The sequence below is a fragment of the Neopsephotus bourkii genome, unplaced genomic scaffold (genome assembly GCF_033783945.1).
Source record: "Neopsephotus bourkii isolate Nb327-2 ecotype Australia unplaced genomic scaffold, CSIRO-AGI_Nbou_v1 NB_1629, whole genome shotgun sequence".
Taxonomy (NCBI): domain Eukaryota; kingdom Metazoa; phylum Chordata; class Aves; order Psittaciformes; family Psittacidae; genus Neopsephotus; species Neopsephotus bourkii.
Genome location: NW_026902104.1, coordinates 1,092,368 through 1,111,016, shown reverse-complemented (window position 1 = coordinate 1,111,016; position 18,649 = coordinate 1,092,368). Strand labels below are relative to the sequence as shown.

The following is an 18,649-nucleotide window of genomic DNA, read 5'->3' as shown; positions in this document are numbered from 1 at the left end:
AGTATCCTCAGCCAGCAGATGTTCGGGAGTCACTGTCTCCAAACTAACTGATAATTAGAAGGATGGTAAGAAATAGTTCACTCATTAGAAGGATGGAAAGAAATAATTCATTCTTGTTAGTAAGACTACTAAATTCTGCTGTCACACCACAGACTTGCAACACATTGTTCTCTTAGACCTAAGTTAAGTTAAAAGTATCTTAACCCTATGTTTTCCGGGCACTTGCTTTCCTTATATCAGACTCTTCTAGCAATAACATACAGCCATTGCCTCCTTTCTGTTACAGAGCTGCAGCCAGAGCCCAGGGATGCAACAGCCTGTAGACACCAGGAAGCCAGACACATGCTTTGCTGTGAGCTCTCAAACCCAGGATGCTTTCTAATTATGAAATGCATTACTCAGGTATTCAGCTGGCAGGGAGAAGAGAGAGAGCTGTGTTTCTAACAGAGGACAAAGACAGGGGATGTTATCCTATCCCATCATGAGCACTGCACCAGCTAAATCCTTCCTTCAAAGCTTTCTGCTCGCACTGTGTCCAAGCCCAGCCGTTGCCCTAGGATGCCTTTCAGCATCATCCCCTCTTGCTGCCACTGCAGGGATGTGCTTGCAGCTCTCCAATTGTGTTAAAAACCAAGAGGAAACGGAGTCTTTTGGTAAGACAGGGGCCTCTGGCAAGGCTACACCCGCAGCAAGCACAGACATGGGTACCACATGCATGTAGGGTTTGAGGGTGTGAGGGGAAAAGAGGGCTGAGCAGCGGGTTAGCAGGCAGCAATGAGCTGGGCTACCAGGAGGGGAGTTAGGAGCCATGAAGTACAACACAGAAGCTTGCTGGTGGCTGGTGCAAAGGGTCATGGTGCTGCTGAAAGAGGGATAAAAGAGCTTTTTGGGGAGGGAGGACCAGCAAAGGAGCCCAGGGGATGATAGCAGAGGCTCTACCAGGGAGTCAGTGCACACACAGGCTCTTGCCAGCTGGCCTTTCCACTTCTCTCATCCAAATGCTTGCTGCCATCACATCTGCTCTAAGTGTGAGGTCGGCTGTGTGGGTAAATGCAGCTCTTACGGCTCCAGGCATAAGCAGGAGGTTGCAGGAGCATGTCAGTGGGCGGGGGGAGCACAGAAGGGCAGGCAGGAGATGCTCGCTCTCTTGCAAACCAGTCCTTGCGTTACCCCTGCGAGGCTGGTACTCAAGCAGCAAGAGGTTGCCAAGTCCTTGCAGAAGGCACAGCTAAGCAGTGTCGGTTGGCTCGTGCTTTGTATGTAAGCATTTCCCCTTCTCTGACTATGTTAGCAGCCCTGCTTCAGGGTCGTCTGCTCCTAGAATGCTTTGAGTATCAGTTGCAGCAAGCAGCAATATGATTGCTGCTTCTGTTGTGACCGAAAACCAGTTTCCCTTCATTTTCTTTCTCACCGAAGAGCTACAAAGTCTAAAAACCTCAATGCTGCCCTCTGTCAGGAATGCAGCAGTACTGGTCTTAAATTGCTTGTCCTTAATTAACAGTATCTGAAGGGGCTTATAAGGATGCTGGAGAGGGGCTCTTCATTAGGGACAAGGGGTAATGAGTTAAAACTGAAACAGGGGAAGTTTAGATTGGATATAAGGAAGAAGTTCTTTATTGTAAGGGTGGTGAGGCACTGGAATGGGTTGCCCAGGGAGGTTGTGAATGCTCCATCCCTGACAGTGTTCAAGGCCAGGTTGGACAGAGCCTTGGGTGAGATGGTTTAGTGTGAGGTGTCCCTGCCCATGGCAGGGGGTTGGAACTGGATGCTCTGAAGGTCCTTTCCAACCCAAACCATTCTATGATTCTAAGTGCTTTGTGTTCTTTCCGTGGTGCAGCTTTACACTGCAGATCCCCTTCATCGTACCCGAGCCTGCTCATGAAGGCAAGGAGGTGACCCAATTGCTTTCCGCTGCGCTATTTCATGTGCTAAACATCTGATGGTGATCAGTAGTGTACCTCAGTGGCTTACAGCGACGGCTAACCTAAGGATGACTTAATGAAAACAAGATATATGACTGCCCAGGTAAAAGAAGAAATAGTGCTGTTACTGCTTGTGTATAGTGCAGTTAAAGCAGAATAACACACAGGCGCTCCATTAAATGCCAGTTAACCTATGGTGCAGGATAACTTCCCATTGCCTGAAGGCCAAGTTGAGGACAAGCCCCCCGGTATAAAGACACCCCTCCCCAAGTCTGACACAGCCCCTTGAGCTGGTGTAGCTCAGCCCCATGCAGTGTGGCTGTAAAATGTGCTCATGTTGGTGGTGTCCCTCCCATGCAGGGCTTGTGCTGCCTGCACCTCTGCCCAGGGGTGGGCTTAACACACCAGGAGAAGTGATTGCCTTTAAAGGGATAAATTACAGCTCTCAGCACCGTATCTATCAAATAAATGGTTAAACCCACAGTTGTTTGGTCCCAGCACACTGTTCCATAGCAAAGCAATCAGAAAAGGAGTGTTCTTATGAAGACAATGACTGCCTAAGTAACCTCTTGAAGTGGGATGGTGAGGTTTACACACTGCAAGCATACAGATTGCTGCCTGAAACCCCCAGGGATCAGTGTGTGTGTGCCAGGCACCCCACAGCTGCCCTCTAAGCGCATCCAAGACACCTTTTGTCTGGCACCGTGTCCCACAGGCACTTGAGTGCATGACAGCTGTGGAGGGGATTGAATGGCCACAAGGGTGATGAGGGCCTCCCTTCTCCTTGTATCCTGACATGTGTCACCTCTTCACTGCTCCTGGGGTCACCAATGTGCAGACCTTTCACTTCCCTACCATGAGATGCTACAGGGGAGCAGGTAACCTGCCTGCAGCCCTGAGGCTGATTCAGACAGCATGGTCTGGCAAGGCCAGCAGCCAAGGGAAGGAAATCTGTGCTTGTAATACACCACATTTGGTCCGGAGCCACGAGCTCAAAGCACCGGGATGCATCACATTTTGGGTGAGAGCTGCCCTTGAGAAGGTGCAGAGGTCTGGGATGAATCCCCCTGAACGCAGGCTGAAGATGCTGCAGGTATCACTTGGCTCCACAATGAGTCACTAAAACTCCAGAAAGGCAGTTCACCAGGGAAATCAACAGCAGTAATTAAGAGAACATAGTAATTAGAAAGGCATCCTAAGAGATCCTGTACGTGGCATCTGCAGCAGGCAGAAAAGCGTGGCTTTACCTACCCCAGGTTACAGGAAGCCTGGGGAAAGCTGCAGCCACAAAGTCGCCATGGTTACAGATGCTCAAAGCTGAGGGTGATGAGATGTCCTGCTCTGCCAGGGCCACAGACTGCATCTTCGAGCTGTGACGGTCTAATAGGCCCTGGATTATGAAATTCAAAAAGGAGGAACCCCAAAAAGTCCTGATATATTCAGTGATATAAAAGCAGACAGATTAGAGAAGAGACTTTAATATATGCACTCTGCTCAGGGTTTGGGGAGGAATAGGTGTTGTGTTGTTGATCTGTAAATTGAGGCATTCATTATGCAGTCCTCGTTCCATGTCCAACTCTTCTGCTTAGATTTGTTTATATCACATTCTGCCCTAGAGGTGCCTGCATTTAACACACTGATGTAGTATGTGTGTATTTGTGTGCATGTGTACTGAGATGCAGTTGTAATACACCATAAACCCTACATACTAATTATCACATGCTATTATAGCAAATTACCCATACATTAGTTTCCATCAAAAGCAGATTTCCTTTGTGCATGCAGAAGGGTACCAGGTAAACCTCATGGGGCCCGGTGAGAATGGAAGGACAGGTATACAGCAATCAGTTGAATGCACTTTCCACCCTATTCTGCTGGCATAAATCCTAGTGATAAAAGCATAAGAAGCCACCAAGGGTTTCAACATCACGGTGTTTACTGCCCATGATAAGGAAACTGGATTTCACTGTGTGAATGCATTTCCGAGGGCACACTCAGACATGGTTTTAGGGTAGTGGTAGTAAAACCCAACCTCACTCTTCAGGCTTCCTAAGGTGTCTTGCTGTTTTTCCACACACTGATTTCACCTGATGCTGAAGGACTGCCACAGCAAACAGTGGGCAGCATTTTGACTATTAAGCAAGCCTCGAGGGAGGAGGAAGCTGCCTGGAAACATAACCGGTGTCTACAGTAGGAAATAACTCACCTAAGGTAGGACCAGAGCCAGGTCCTATGTTGCCCTAAGGCTCCCAGTCCACAGGACTATTTTGACCCTCCTTCCTTGTCGTGCTCACTGGAGAGCAAGCAGCTTTCCAGTGGTAGTGAGGAGGCTGTTCCTCCCCTCCTTGAGCATGGATACATGTGGGACAAGCAAATTACATGCTCATACATACCCAGGTTTGGCTCCTAGCTATGATTTAAGGCTTGCTGAAGGTGCAGGGATGGAGGTATGGCAACTTGCACTGAGCCACCGAGTCGATTGCATCTCACCAGCAGTTTAGTGCATCATAATGCAGAGCAATCTGAGTTTCAGACACCGAACTGCAGTAAACGTGGTACAAGTAGTGGTCTGTAGGCAATGAAATTCCTGGCAGAATGTGGCTGTAAAGGATTATAACTGCTGGGCTGGCAACAGGACTCAGGCATAAAATAAACCCTAATTAGAAAGGGAGCCATTTGCCTCCCATACGTGATTCTGTCTTAGCTGTGTCACACCGCTGTTTCAGCTCAATTTCCCTGGCAGTGAGGTGACCAGGGTCTGTAATACCTGCTGTGATGTGTGTCTGTGAGCCTTTCAGTGTGAGCTGTGCCAGCTCCCATGCACACAGTTCCCTTGGCCTGGATGGGACAATCCATGGGCTTCTGTGGCAGCTGAAACGGATGCTGAGAGTTTAACTGGGGCTCCTTCACCCTGAAGAATAATGTCTTGGAAACAGCCTTTTCACAATACCTTCACTGTTCTGAGCAGTTACTTTCCTCTGTGCTAACCACTCAATTAACTGTCTGGAGCATCAAGCTGCCTGTCTGTGCTGCTTATGCACGTCCAAGCTGCATCTGTTGTTCTCTTTGCCTTTGCTGCCCGTTTGAGACACCTCATGCCCCTGGAATTGTTTAGGTAGCAGTAGGGGGCATTATTGTCCGTGGCTGCCTAGACTCAGAGTGCTGCCTGTGATTCCTTCTTTCACCCTGATGAAGACTGTCGGTGAACACATTGCATGCTGACCAGAGAACTAAAGCTGGTTTGGTGGGTAATCCTACCAGGGGCTAATGATCCCAGCACCAAAGCCACAGTTGAAAGGCTGGGACCGTAACAGTCCTACTCACACATTAAATCTACTATTTGAAGAAGGAATCTGTAGCATAAATGTGTCTATAATACTCCCATCAGGTGGTTATAGCTCACAGGAGTTTCCCGTGTACCTTCTTTGCTAGGCTAAATACCACTATGTCTCCTAAGAAGGAACAGAAGAAGAGTATAGTCTACTGCAAGTTAAGATTCAAAGATGGGAATGCAGCTCAAGGTTTCCATATGGAAAACTTGTATTTACAATTTGACTCTGATAACAATTAGACTTTTAAAGAGAGCCCAGATCCAATTCACCTCCCAGTTTTCACAATGGGTCAGCATTCAGTGTTTCTCCTCTGGTCAGATTTTCTTTCGCTAATCTTTGGCTTCAGAACTAATAAAGTCATCTTCAAACATGGCCTGCAGCAGCGCTCTGACATGAGCTTGAGCTCTAAATTCAATTCATTCATGTACAGAGGGATCTGTGTGCTGCTAACAGCCTGAAAATAGGATGTACATACTTTGTCCTGAAGACCACTAAGGGGGGTGAATTTCTACTCAAAATTGGACTTCATTTTTCAGCTACAGTGGGATTTACACTCCTGGGCTTTACTGAGTAAAGATTTCTATTAAACCCCAGGACAAAAATGCTAATCCTATGATTTTCTTCTTTATAGAGTCTGTTCCATCTCACTCCCCAGCCATATTCTGGGGTCATCTCTGGGTAAAAGGATACATTGCAAGGGAGGCTGAACAAATGGCCCAGTGCTTCTTTAAGCAGTTGTGTATTTAAGCCATTAGCCACTGTGAAAAACTTGGATCTATTTTTGTTGCATAGCCTTCTCTATGGAATAGCTCAATCATTCGCTCCAAGGAGCAAAGACTCCTCCAGCCCTCCATCCCGGCTGCAGTACTCAGGTGAGACCCATCAGATCTGCACCATGCACAGTGAAGAAGTGCAGAAGATTATTCTTCCTCTTAAACTGGAATATAGCTGCAGACGCCAGCCTCATCTAGGGTAGCACAGGAATTGCCATCAGGAGTAACCCCTCATTGCCTCCCTCATCTGGTGCTCTTCCCAAGAGAGAGAGGCCAACACCATCTGGCTTGGAAAAAGAAGAAAGGAAACCTAATAGTGCTGCTACAGAGGTTAGCTTTGGTCTGAGACCATGAAGATTGGCAGCTTCTAAATGCTTTCAATGGTGCATTGCTGGTGAATGTAATTCTTGGCTGTTCCAGCTCTCCATATGGCAGCAGCTTCTTTCCAACCAATAACAAAGAAATCCAATGGTAAAGACCGGGGAATACTAGAAAGCTGCAAAGAATTCACACATTTAAATCAAGCCCAAGTGAAAGAAGCATTTTCCAAAGTACTATTTCACATATTTACTGCATTGTACGTACCCCATACAAAGGATTACTCATTCTTGGCAGCATTCTTGCCTGTGAAGCACGGTCATTCCAATTACACTTCCTAAAGAAGTCCAGCACTTTGCCTTAAACAGCCCAAATGCCTTTTGCCAAACTCACCTGCAAGGAACTAGTTTTGATGACAAGTTTGACAAGTTGCGACAGCCATCAGGCCTGACTTCAGTGTGAGCATCCCTCCATGTGACACATCAGTTTTGTGCAGGGAAGATTAAAGCTGTTTCACCACTGGATGCTACTCTGTAAGCTAATCACTACGCTGATGTGCAGATGTTCTTTGGAGACGACCTTTTTTGCACCCACACAGCAGGCTGTTTAGGTTTTCTGGGAAGAAAATGGAAAGAGGCCCAGTGGGTGCCTGGAGTACCACGTGTTTGTTATTATCCACCTCGCTCATCGGAGCATCATAGGAGTCAATGTGTTTGCGATTCCTCTTTCTTTCTGAACGTCTCATGCAATCGCTAGGAGTTGCCACTGCGGTGGTGCTGCCTGTGGAAAATAAAAGGATCGAGGAGAGAGGACAGGTTTAACATTTACAGTTTAAATCCAAATGGCACAAAAGGAAGAGCTTCATTTTCTGCATCACTTCGGGCGTGGAGCAGAAGGTGACCGCATGGAAATCATTTTAATGACATGAATGAGATGGGATATATATCATCTGAGTGAGGGAGCAGGGGGAAGGCAGCTATGGTTCAGAGGGGAGTGGAGCTGCAAGGAGATAGAGAGGCTTTGGCTGGGGATGATTTTTCTGTCATCATAAAGTGCAGGAGAGGAGATACAGGGCACATGCAGACAGCAGTGCTTTGAGAGAGGAGGGGAATGATGCTCTCTGAGAGACGTTCTTGCCTTTCCATGAGATGAATGCAAGGAGCCAAATTCCCTGCCCAAAATACCTGGACAAATGTCACATGGTTCTGGCTACAAGGAAAAAAAAAAAAAGAAAGGGAAAATTAAAGAAAAATAAGGAAAAATTTATAAAAGGGTGAGAGGGGGAGAAAAAAGAAAACAGAGTTCCCGGTTGCTGTCACCCTGGAGACTCCCCATGCATGCTATGTGTAAATCCTCCGGTAAACAGACAGGTGCTGAATTCATGTTACAACCTGGAGGTCTGGTGTTCCCAGTGGAGCAGAGCCTTATTTTTTGTCTTGTTTTCATTTATTTGGTGGTGTTAGTCGAAAATGGAGCTCCTAGGAACATAGTCCCTGGGGCAGGCAGAATCCAACAAGGGGAGCCAGCTTTAATAACAAAACGTGTGTTAGCTGGCCTAGCCTTCCCAATTCACTCTTCATCTTCTGCAGTACCTAGGGCTGCTGCTGAGGAGGGCACAGGTCTAGGAAGTTGTGTGTAAGTTCACAGCGACCACACATTCCCACTTCAAAGCAATGCAATGCAGGGATCAGCAGTGGGCATGCTTGCATTCTGGCTGGCCTGCATCAGGATTGTATATAAAAGCAGGACATGGTTTCTTGTCTCAGTCATGGTTGCTCAGAGGAGAAGAGCACTTGATTCATGGTTGCTTTGGGTACATGAGGTGAAAGACCTGGACTCTTTCAGGCTGGATGCAGCCAGTCCAGCCTCCTCTACAGATGGGATCTGCTGGAGAAGCGGTGGGAGCACCTCCTGACTTTCATAGCCATGTGTCATTAACAGGCATTAGGCTTTGCTACACTGGGACAAAGCTCACATCATACAAAAAGCAGGTACAGCACAACAGGCTGGCCTGCTGACACAGCTCAACGATCGAGTGAAGCAGGAATGGTTATCTTCTATGGCCAGACCTCTTCCCCTTGCTATAGAGGTGCAAGACATAACACTGGTTTCCTTACCTCTACAATGATTTCCTAAGAATAGGATATGCACCCCCAAAACCTCTTTGTGAATGAAGGGCACTATAGCTCATGAGAGATGCAGAAGGATCCAGGAAGTGGGGATGATCTGCAGGATAAATACTCCTAACAGAAAATATTCTCTCCTATGTGATGTCTTCATACTAATGGCAATAATCGCTCAGGATTTCAGATGGGTGACCTGGAAGAGATGGCTGAAGAGAAGCTTCCCAAAGGATGGCTCATCTCAGTGAGCCTCAGACTCTGGTAGGTTAAACCTTAGCACCTGAGCTAAACAGTGACATGGTCACCTCCATCCTAAAATACCCCCTAGCCGCAAGCTATGAGGAATCTTCCGGAGGTACAGATGGGTACTTGGGAGCCACAACACAGGCTTGAAAACAATGGAAAGCAAATATCCTGCTAAGCACAAGCTGGCAGAAAGAACTGTTAAAAAGCCTGTCCCAGAAGAGGTCGTGAATAAAGGAAAGAAGTTGCATGCAGAAAAAAAGGAAACTAATCCTCTCTGAAGACTTTGTAGTGCTATTTTATTACAGAATAACTACCATTTCAGGTTATGACTTACTGGTGTTAGTTTTGTCTCTCAAACAGTAGCAGGAAGCCCCGTGGTACTGAAACCCAGCTGATGCCTCACTGGTATTTTTAGCTGTAACATGTAAGTGGTATTTTATTTAGTTTACAAAATCTGGTGCTTAAGGAATGCAGATCTGCAGCCTTAATCCATCCCCTTGTGACTACAGAGTGGAATCAGCCTTTATCCATGCTCAGTTTGCAGGAAGAGGCGGAAGGAATAGATGGGGCATATTAGAAAAACCAGAGAAGAACAAGTGAATTGAGAAATTATACTTCATGATGTATAAATAAGAAGGCAAGACCAGCTGTACCAGGTCAAAGCAAAGGTCCAGATTTTGTGGTCACAGTTTGGGTCACAGCAGTCCACAGATGGCACATTTTTAGTGATGTCTCTTACCAACAGGAGTTCTCGTGCAAGCAGGACACATCCCCATGTTAGAGTAATTCCTGCCAACAAGGACAGGAGGATCGCTATGAGGGCCGTGAGACATTGCAACAGGGTGCCCAGAGAAGCTGTGCCTGCCCCATCCCTGGCAGTGTTCAAGGCCAGGTTGGACAAAGGGGCTTGGAGCAAGGTGCTCTAGTGGAAGCTGTCCCTGCCCGTGGCAGGGGTTGGGACTGGGTGAGATTTAAGGTCCCTTTCATCCCAAACCACTCCATGATTCTCTGGTGATTCTAGGAAAGAATTTGGGCTGTTAGGAGCCCCTCTCTATGGAGAGCAGCAGATGTGAGAGGGTAGGTCAAGGCACACAGTGCTGGGGAAACTGAGTCAGAGAGGCAGGAACATCATTGAATGTGGGGGTCATTCTCAGTGAAAGGGACACTAAGCACTGAAGTTGGAGGGCTTGTAATGATAAGAGATGGTTAGCAGGTATCATTTCCATCCTATATGAAAGAAAAGTGATCATAGAATCATAGAAGAGTTAGGGTTGGAAAGGACCTTAAGATCATCCAGTTCCAAGCCCCTGCCATGGGCAGGGATACCTCACACTAAACCATGGCACCCAAGTCCTCATCCAACCTGGCCTTGAACACTGCCAGGGATGGAGCATTCACAACCTCCCTGGGCAACCCATTCCAGTGCCTCACCACCCTCACAGTAAAGAATTTCCTCCTTATATCCAATCTAAACTTCCCCTGTTTCAGTTTGAACCCGTTACCCCTTGTCCTGTCACTACAGTCCCTAATGAAGAGTCCCTCCCCAGCATCCCTAGAGGCCCCCTTCAGATACTGAAAGGCTGCTATGTGGTCTCCACGCAGCCTTCTCTTCTCCAGGCTGAACAGCCCCAACTTTCTCAGCCTATCTTCAAATCAAACATGTCTCATTCCCCCTGTGTTCAGTTGATTCCCCTTCTCACACCCAGCCAGTGGCAATGGCCAGCTTTGCTTCTGACACGTCCAAAACACCTCTGGGTTGGACATTGCTCAGTACAGAAGGAACTGGTCTCTTAGGACTTTTGTAATGCTTCTTACAGGATCTGGGCCCATAGTCTCCCATTTTCTGCTGGACAGCTCTCCACCTCAGCAGTTAAATGCATGACAGCGTTGTTGTGTTATACTAGTGGATTACAGAACACCAGAAACAGCAGAGCATCATCAATTCAGTCGCTGAATGACGTGAGATACTAAGAGTGATGCATCGGACGAGAAATGGTTGGTTTGAATAATTGCCCAAGAACATTCACATGGCACTCGAGCACAGTCCCTGCCATGATTACCAATGTCTCTCTTCCTCACAGCAAGTCTATAATTGGCAGGAGTGCCTCCAATAATTTACACAGCAACAAGATTTTCACACTTCTCCAGTTTTGGATAGCTGCTAATATTTCATGAGACAGTCACTTTATCAAACAAGGGAGCGTTCGCGAGCTTTTGGCACATCTGTTAATACCGACTGTCACTGAATTTCTCCATTTTCTTGACTTTTTTATTCATTGTCACCAGGAACTACCTATTCCTTCTTTTTACTGTGGAGGTTCATATTTAGTCACAGTATTAGTACAGATCTTTGTCTTTATGTAAAAGGAATACCTACGTAAAGTCCACACATGAATCTCTGCGATGTTGTTACCAGGTACAATTCCTTATTTCTCAAGTCCCTCAGTAGCTTGCCTGTTCCATGTTGTTAAATAAATGAAGGGATAAATAAATGAGGTATTTGCTTATCTAACTGCCCTGCATTCCAAACTAAGCAGACCACTCCAAATCCAAGCGGAGCTGTCGCCACTCCACAAGGAGCTAGAAAAGAGCCACCTCAGTCCCTTTGCTGTTGCACTAGCACTGATTGCTATATGCTGCTCGTTTCTGTGCTCAGTGGGATCCAATTGGTGGTGGCAGAAAGCAGGGGTCAGTGCCCTCGTTGAGGGGCTGCTGACTCTTTATTCTAGTACCAGCATGAAACTCCTGGATAGCTTTAATTTGTAGATGTTTTTCCTATCTCTGTCTATAGAATAGTCATGTTTGCTTGCTTGCTTAACAGCACATGTGCTCATTTCACCTTGTTTTACCTGCCAAAAGAGAAAAAACCAAGCCTTAACCATCCTTGGCAACACCAGCAATTACCCAGCCTTTGGCCTCAAGGAGCAAAGCACTGAGATGAGAGCTGTGCTTTCAGAACACCAAGTGCCTTCACCGCCTCTCAGGCTCGAGTCACTTCAGTGGCAGTGTTGCTCAGCAGCAGGTTTTTAATAATCTCTTTTCTTACTCTTGCATGTGTTCAGCATCAGCATGTGAAAAGGTGATACCAGGGGTAGGGACTAATGATGATACAGCTATTACTGGCTGTCTGGTACTCCAGAGAGTGGGGTCACTGCTTGCGTTTTCCAAATGAGAGACAGTTTAATGAAATCTTGCTCTTTGGAGGCAACAAAGCATCACCCCCCTGCACACAAATGCACCTGAGGTAGGATGGTATGAATATGTATAATTTCTTTAGTGAATTACATTAAGTGGTAAGAGAGGCGTGTAGCACTTTCAAAACCCCTTGTTCAGCTCTCTCCGCTGCCCACATTTAGGGTATGCCAAGTCGATGTGCAGAGCTACATGCTGCCTTTAGTCCCAAATGGCTTCACTGATGTTTTTGGCTGAAACGGTGCTCCTTGGTAGGATGATCAGACAGCAGCACACTCCATGGATGTCGCTTATTACCTTTTACAATGCCTGAATCACTGATACTCATCCCGTTGTACATAGTGGCTGGTTGGCCCACCAGCTCTCCTGAGCTGTGACTACACCACAAGCAAACCCTGGGCTTGTGCGTTCCCTTATCCCCCCTTAATCCCAGCAAGATCCTGCCAACATCTCATATGGATGCTTCTGTCTGTCCTGGTATAGAAAGGTAAGAGTGCAAAGGTCCACCAAATGTTTGTTTGTGCAGCACACACAGATATAGTGAAAACCAAGGGAGAGCAGAGCCATTAGGTAAAGAGACAAAGGACCTGAGGCAGCATCACACAGAAACACACAACAAAGAAGCTGGTGGATCCAGGTAACTTCAGGTGAGCAAGGCTTGGAGTGCAGCAGTCCAGTGTGTTGGGTGTTCATGAGCAGGCGCATCCTTGGCTCTGCTAGAAGAGGGACAGCTTCCAGCATCCCTAGCAGAGGGACAGCATTCTAACATCAAGTCCTCTGATATTTTTCCATTCAAAGAGGTTGCACATACAAAGAGAGCTATAACCCAAGTGCAGAAGGGGAGGTGAGGAGTTATCAGGTGGAATCACTTCAATGTTTGCTTGAGGTTGGAGATACAGTTCTGTCCATTTATTGGGCTGTAAAAGGTGGCTCAACTGTTCTAGCTCCTGATTGTGATCCCATCCTCTGCCTGTCTCTCTAAAAGTTGATCTATTTCCTGAACAGTCACATCCAAAGTGGTTTAGGCAATGTAAGTGCGTGGAATCATGTTGAAACTCAAGTTCGGGCGAGGCCTCTATCTGTCATTACACTGATCGAGACTGTCTTATAGGTCACATGTGGTATCTACCAGCCTTGTGCAGATGTCTTGGGCAACCTGAACTGCCTGCATGGCACTAGGCAGCTATTCCTGAGCACCTGAAGTGACCGTCTCTTCCGTTAGCGTATTCAAACTGCTTTCACTAGGTATCCCCTGTAAAACCTTGAATTAAGGGGAACACTTCCCTATCCATCCCATACAGGAGGTAGGCTTAGCTGTGGGTCTACAAACTTGTTACTCCGGTAATAATGAATGAGCTATTTTGCATGAAAAGTTTATCAGATTATGCTCTTTTCCCACTGCAGGCTATTCTGAAGCAGACATAATGATAAATCACCACAATCCTATGAATATTGCATAGGAACACATTTGAGCTTATGGATGTTCTTTTTGTTCTCGAGCACATGTGTCTGTGCCTTTGGTCATTCATCGTCTCTGATATGTGACTGGCCACCTAATTCAGATTACTGTAATGTCTGCCTTCTTGACTGGTTCATTAAATATCTCATAACAAGGAGGAAAAGTAGCACTGCAAATGACATGGATGTGAATACGCCAACAGGTATTCATGAAATCCTAGTCAAGATTTCTACTCACAAATGCTTTGGGGAAATTAATGGAGATCTCTAAATGCGGTTGAAAAAGTGACTTTTTGTTTCAAGAGATGTTAATGGAAACAGTGATGATTATTTTGCACTGTTGCTTGAGTTATAAGGACACAGGTCCAGCATCCTGAAGTTTCTCTGACACTGGAGTATAACTCACAACCCTTATGAGAAACGGAGTAGATGGGATCTGTTGCAGTAGATTTCATCAGCATAAAACTCTTGATCAGACTCTGGAAAACACACCTCAGAAGCCTGACATTTGTTTTACCAGTCCATGGGAGCTCAACGCTAAAACTCATAGAGACCATAAGGAAATTGAGTTAGAGCTGCAATGAGCGTTCCCGAAAACCCTCTGTTCTTGTGTGAATGCCTTACTACGCAAGTTCTCTGGATCATTAGCTATGGAATCTGCAAGACAGAAAAGGAAGCTGGAGGAAGGAGCGCTGAAGCGATGAAGTTTGGTTTCTCCCAAATGATCCTCAGCTCTTCAGGGGCAAACATTTAAGCGGTTAAACTTTCACACCGGTTTCCTGCACATGTTTAGCAGTCCTGTCACTCTGTGAGCAGTTAATTACGAGTACGAGCACGAGCTAATGTGAAAGATGCTGCCAAACCGTTATTTGTCCTTCCCATTGACCGAGAATGCTGTGCGGGCGTGGAAATGGAAAGCTCTCACGGGAGATCGAAAGCTTCAGTGCAGCGGCTGGGAAAAGCCCTGCTGTCTTTGGGAGAGGCTGGGTCAAGCACAGGTGCTGTACACGCACATGTCCATGTACTCAGTCCATTCAGCCTCTTAGAGTACTTAGGGTTGGAAAGGACCTTAACATCATCCAGTTCCAACCCCCCTGCTTGTACCAGCTTCATGTTCACAGTGATTTATTCAGGCCGTAATAACCTGAGGGCTGCTCTGGCCAAACCCCACCATGTGAACGTGACGTGACGTGAAGGAGCAGTGAAGATGCAGGTGCCAGGTGCCTGTTTTTGTGGTGAACTTGAAGCCAAGTACTCATGATAATGATAAGGATGGTCACCTTTTGCGTGGAAGAAATCGAGAGGCCAGGGGGGCACGGGCAGCAAGCGAGGAGGCTGCAGGCAGAGGAAAGCTGAGAGGGAGGGACATGGGAAGGTCAGGATGGGAAGGTGGCAGGAGGAAGCAGCAGTGATTGATGGAGATGTGGGGAAGAGATGAGGACCAGGGTGTGAGCAATGCAGCCGACCGAGCGCCGCGGAGGGGCTAAGGGCATTGCCCGGGTGAGGAGGCAAGGACTGGGCAGCCTGGGGAGAAAGCTGCGAGGGGAAACCGCGGCGCTGAGGTGGGAGCAGCGCTGTTTGGGACCGGCGGCGCTGCACCTCAAAGGGACCACCCTCAGGGGCACCCCTAAACTACAACTCCCAGGATGCCTTTCGCGGCGTCGGCACCGAGCGTGCGCAGCGCCCGCCGCGCTCCCGAGCATGGCGGCGGGGGGGGGGGGCATGGGTAGGCCGGCAGCCCTCCTCCCCATCACCGCCCGCCGCCGCCGGAGAGAGGGGGAGGCGGTGCCGCCCCGCCCCGGCCCCTCGGACAGCGCCCGCCTGCGAGGAGGTGGTGGCGGCAGCGGGGCCGGGCGGAGCGGAGCGGAGCGGAGGGGGCGGTGGCGGGCGTGGAGCCGCGGGCGGCAGGTGAGGCTGGGCCGGGCACCCGCAGGGGGCGGTTCGTGGGGGCCGGCTGCTGCCGCCTCTTCTCAGAGGGGGAAGTGGGTGAATGGAGGCGGGGGGGCACCGGCGGTGTCTGTTGTGATCGGCGGAGAGTCCGCAGTGCGGGGGGTGAGGAGGGGAATAACCCACGGAGCATCCCCCTCCCCCGGGGTTTGCAGAGAGCGGAGGTGACACCATAGGAGTGGAAGCCGTTCTCCGAAGCAGGCAGCAGGGGCAGGCGGTGCTGTGCGGGGTAGCGCTGCTGCCTGCGCCGCTCGATTAAAACTCTAATAACCTCCCTAGAGGTCAAAGACGCGGTGCAGGTTTAGAGGCTAGCAGGGCGAGTCAAGATGGAATTGCGTTCTCCTGACAGTTTTCCTTGATGGCTGAGTGCCTTGGGAACCCCCCTAGGTGCCTGTCTTCCACTTTGAAAGCATAACAGTCCTGGTGTACTTGGCCCCAGTGGGTACAGATGCTGAAACTGTAGCATCCTGCCCCTTATAATTACTGTGTGCTGAGTAAGCATGGTGGAAAAGTTTCTCTTGTGTATGTCAGCACTGAGTGCGTTGAACATGCATGTTCCGAGGTCACACTTACCGGTCTCCTTGCTTCCTTCCAGCCCCTCTCAATTAACCCCACTTTTTAATGGGTTATTAAGATAATAGATGCTGCTTTGGGAGAGAACAGAGTCATTAAAGTGTAGAGGCACACTCTTCTCTGGTGATGAGGATGATGACTGTGTCTGAACAACTGGTAAAGGCAAGGGAACATATTGGTGTTTTCACACCAGTACCGTAGTTGGATAACTATTGACAAATGCTGACTTTTAAACGGTGCCCGCTGATTCAGGAGAATCTGCTGACTTTGGTAATGAAACTGTGACGGCTCCTTTTAATTGCCATCTCGAAACACTTGAACCGATGGATTGGCTTGTTGGCTCCAGCCTTGACTTAGCTGAGAACCAGCAGAGCTTTTATTCTCCGGGAGGATCTTCTCCCCCCCAGCCGAATCTGACCTATGCAGAACATATCAGCTGCAAAGGAGGGTGTTTAGTTTGCAGTGTCATTTTCCAAAACGTGGTAGATGCCAAATGCATGAGCGGATACAGGAAACCTGCTTTGCAGTCTGCTTTGCTGCAGGAGTGCATGCGGAGCGGGTTATGGTCGTGGAATAAGAGCTTTACTTGGAGTCTCACTTTAATTAGCTGTCATCGAAGCTGAAGTTCAGCCACCCACACTTGTGAAGCATGCCATGAACATGCACTCTAGGTACCTGGTTAATGTTTTGGGACTAATTACCTGGAGCCCATCTCTGTTAAGCAATGTACGAAATGGATGGACTATATGGATATCTTTTTCCAGTTAGATTTCCAGTCTCTTTACTCGTGGCTCACTAGGAACTTATCAAGGTTTAATTCAGTCATCTGCAAATTACGTGTTTTCAATCCCCTTATTCTCACCCCACTTCTCCTAAAAATTGCTGCTTCAGAGTCTTCTGTAAGTGCTATTGGTTTGAGCAGTTCCCTGTGACATCCAGTTTCTGTTCCCCAGAGGTTTTAACATATTTATATCTGTTTGGCCTGTGCTCTAACACAGCAATGTGTTTTAAAACACAAAGACTTAGAGCTCAGACAGACTCTTAGGCTCAAACAAGCAGAGCCCTAGATAACTTCCCTCAGCAGAAGTCTTTCTATTTAAAATGGCTTTTCCAGAGTGTTATCTAGGCTGTGAAGGAGCAGATTTTTCTAGGAAGCAGTGGGAGGCAGGAAGAATCATGGTAAAGAAGGTGGCGCAATGGACAGTGTTTAAACCACAGAGCTAGGACCAGATCAGAGGTTCTCAGCTGTGCAGACAGCAATTTGCCTTCTTGTGCTGTGGGACAATGATTTCTCTGGTTGTCAAGATGGTCACACAATTCAGTTATGTGGTTCATGGTGAGGGGTAGAATGGATCTATGGGTCCGTAAAGCTTGGGCAGGAGGGAGCTAGGAAGGGTAAGTGGAGTTTCAGGGAAAATGGGTGATACTTCCCCTGTTTTGCTGGCTACCTTCCTGGGAGAGCCAGTGGCTGTTCCTAAGGGACTTTGCACAGTCAGTGCAGAGATGTAGCATTGTTTGGTGTTTCTGCTTGTGAAATAAATGACGTGGAACCCTCTTCTTTCTCCTTTTAGGTCTTCACCTTCACCTTCTGTGATAGAACATGTTCCCTCCTCCTCCATCAGCACACCACCTGCTCCAGCAGCGTTCTGCCTTCTTCCCACTGCCTTCTCACCCTTTCCTGAAGTTAACTGGTAGGTGTAAGGTGCTGGAAGAAAGTAGGTTTCTCTCTTTGTCCTCTCAGTACTCATACTGGTCCTGGTGGCACAAGCAGCAGGGAGGTGGCTGCTCACATTTGGTCATGCTAGACAGCCCTCATCTCTGGCTGCATTTGGAGCAAGCTGTGAGCAGGGCATTGAGCTCAGCGTGGTGGAATTTAAACTGTGAGTTTTCAAAGCCAATTACTGGACGCAGCCTGTGTCTGACAAGCTTCAGTTTCATTAGCTGCCTCCCAGGAGTATCGAGCTGCACAGCTCACCTTTTGCAGAGATCAGATTCTCCTCCGTGATGTTATTAGATGTTTTCAGAAATAGCTTCATCAGTCCACTTTCAAAGAGCTGCTCTGCTCTGATAACAGTGCCTGCTTGTGCTTTTCCAGATAAGGAGCTTGTCACTTTTCCTGCTGTCATACATGCAGCTTCTCTCTTTTTAGAATACAGCTTAAAAAAAGACTACAAAATAACCACCGGTCTTGTGTAAAGATTTGTGTGTTTGGATTAGGAGCAACTGAGCACATCTTACTCAGCTGCTTTGGATGGTATTGGTTTATGAAGAAGATAGGATCAAACTAAATGCACAGTTGGAGGTAATAACTTCATATACCTGTGCCTTGAGGAAATCTTGATGTTAAGATCTTTCATATAACAGAGTGACAATAGGCCAAAGATTTCTTTTTTTCTTTCAGTTACCATTAACATCTAAAAGGATCTGAAGTACTACACTGTGCATGCATGTGTATAATCTATGTGATGGTGGGAAGCAAGCGGATGAAATAGGATAAAACCAGTTTCAGTCTGAGGGTCTGAAAAGTAGTCCTGTGCTTATGCACACTGGGAGGGAGCATTGTGGGAAGAGTACAGTTTTATGACACACCTAGTAATTTGTTCTGTAAGGTGTATGCAGGAGCAGTGTTCTAATTTACTCATTTACTTGATGTTTTGTGAGCAGATGGCATTTTTAAAAAGGTCTATTAATTCTGTGGGAATTTGATAATGGCTAATTGCTTGGGGGATCAGAGGAGAGTAGCAGTCAAAATGAGGCTCCTGACT

At 47.5% G+C, this 18,649-nt stretch overlaps 1 protein-coding gene across 6 annotated transcripts in view; it reads left to right on the top strand.

Annotated features, from left to right (window-relative positions):
- Window positions 1-15,204: 15,204 nt before the first annotated feature.
- POMGNT2 (protein O-linked mannose N-acetylglucosaminyltransferase 2 (beta 1,4-)) overlaps window positions 15,205-18,649 on the top strand; it is a 31,865-nt gene continuing 28,420 nt past the window's right edge. For 3 of the 6 annotated variants that reach the window (XM_061373171.1, XM_061373168.1, XM_061373169.1), the window contains exons 1-2: window positions 15,205-15,272; window positions 17,456-17,575. The gene's annotated coding sequence lies outside the window, so the exon portion shown is untranslated. Of the gene's footprint in view, window positions 15,273-17,455; window positions 17,600-18,164; window positions 18,187-18,649 lie in introns of those variants that run through there. The other 3 variants (XM_061373173.1, XM_061373175.1, XM_061373174.1) reach the window with 3 other exon arrangements.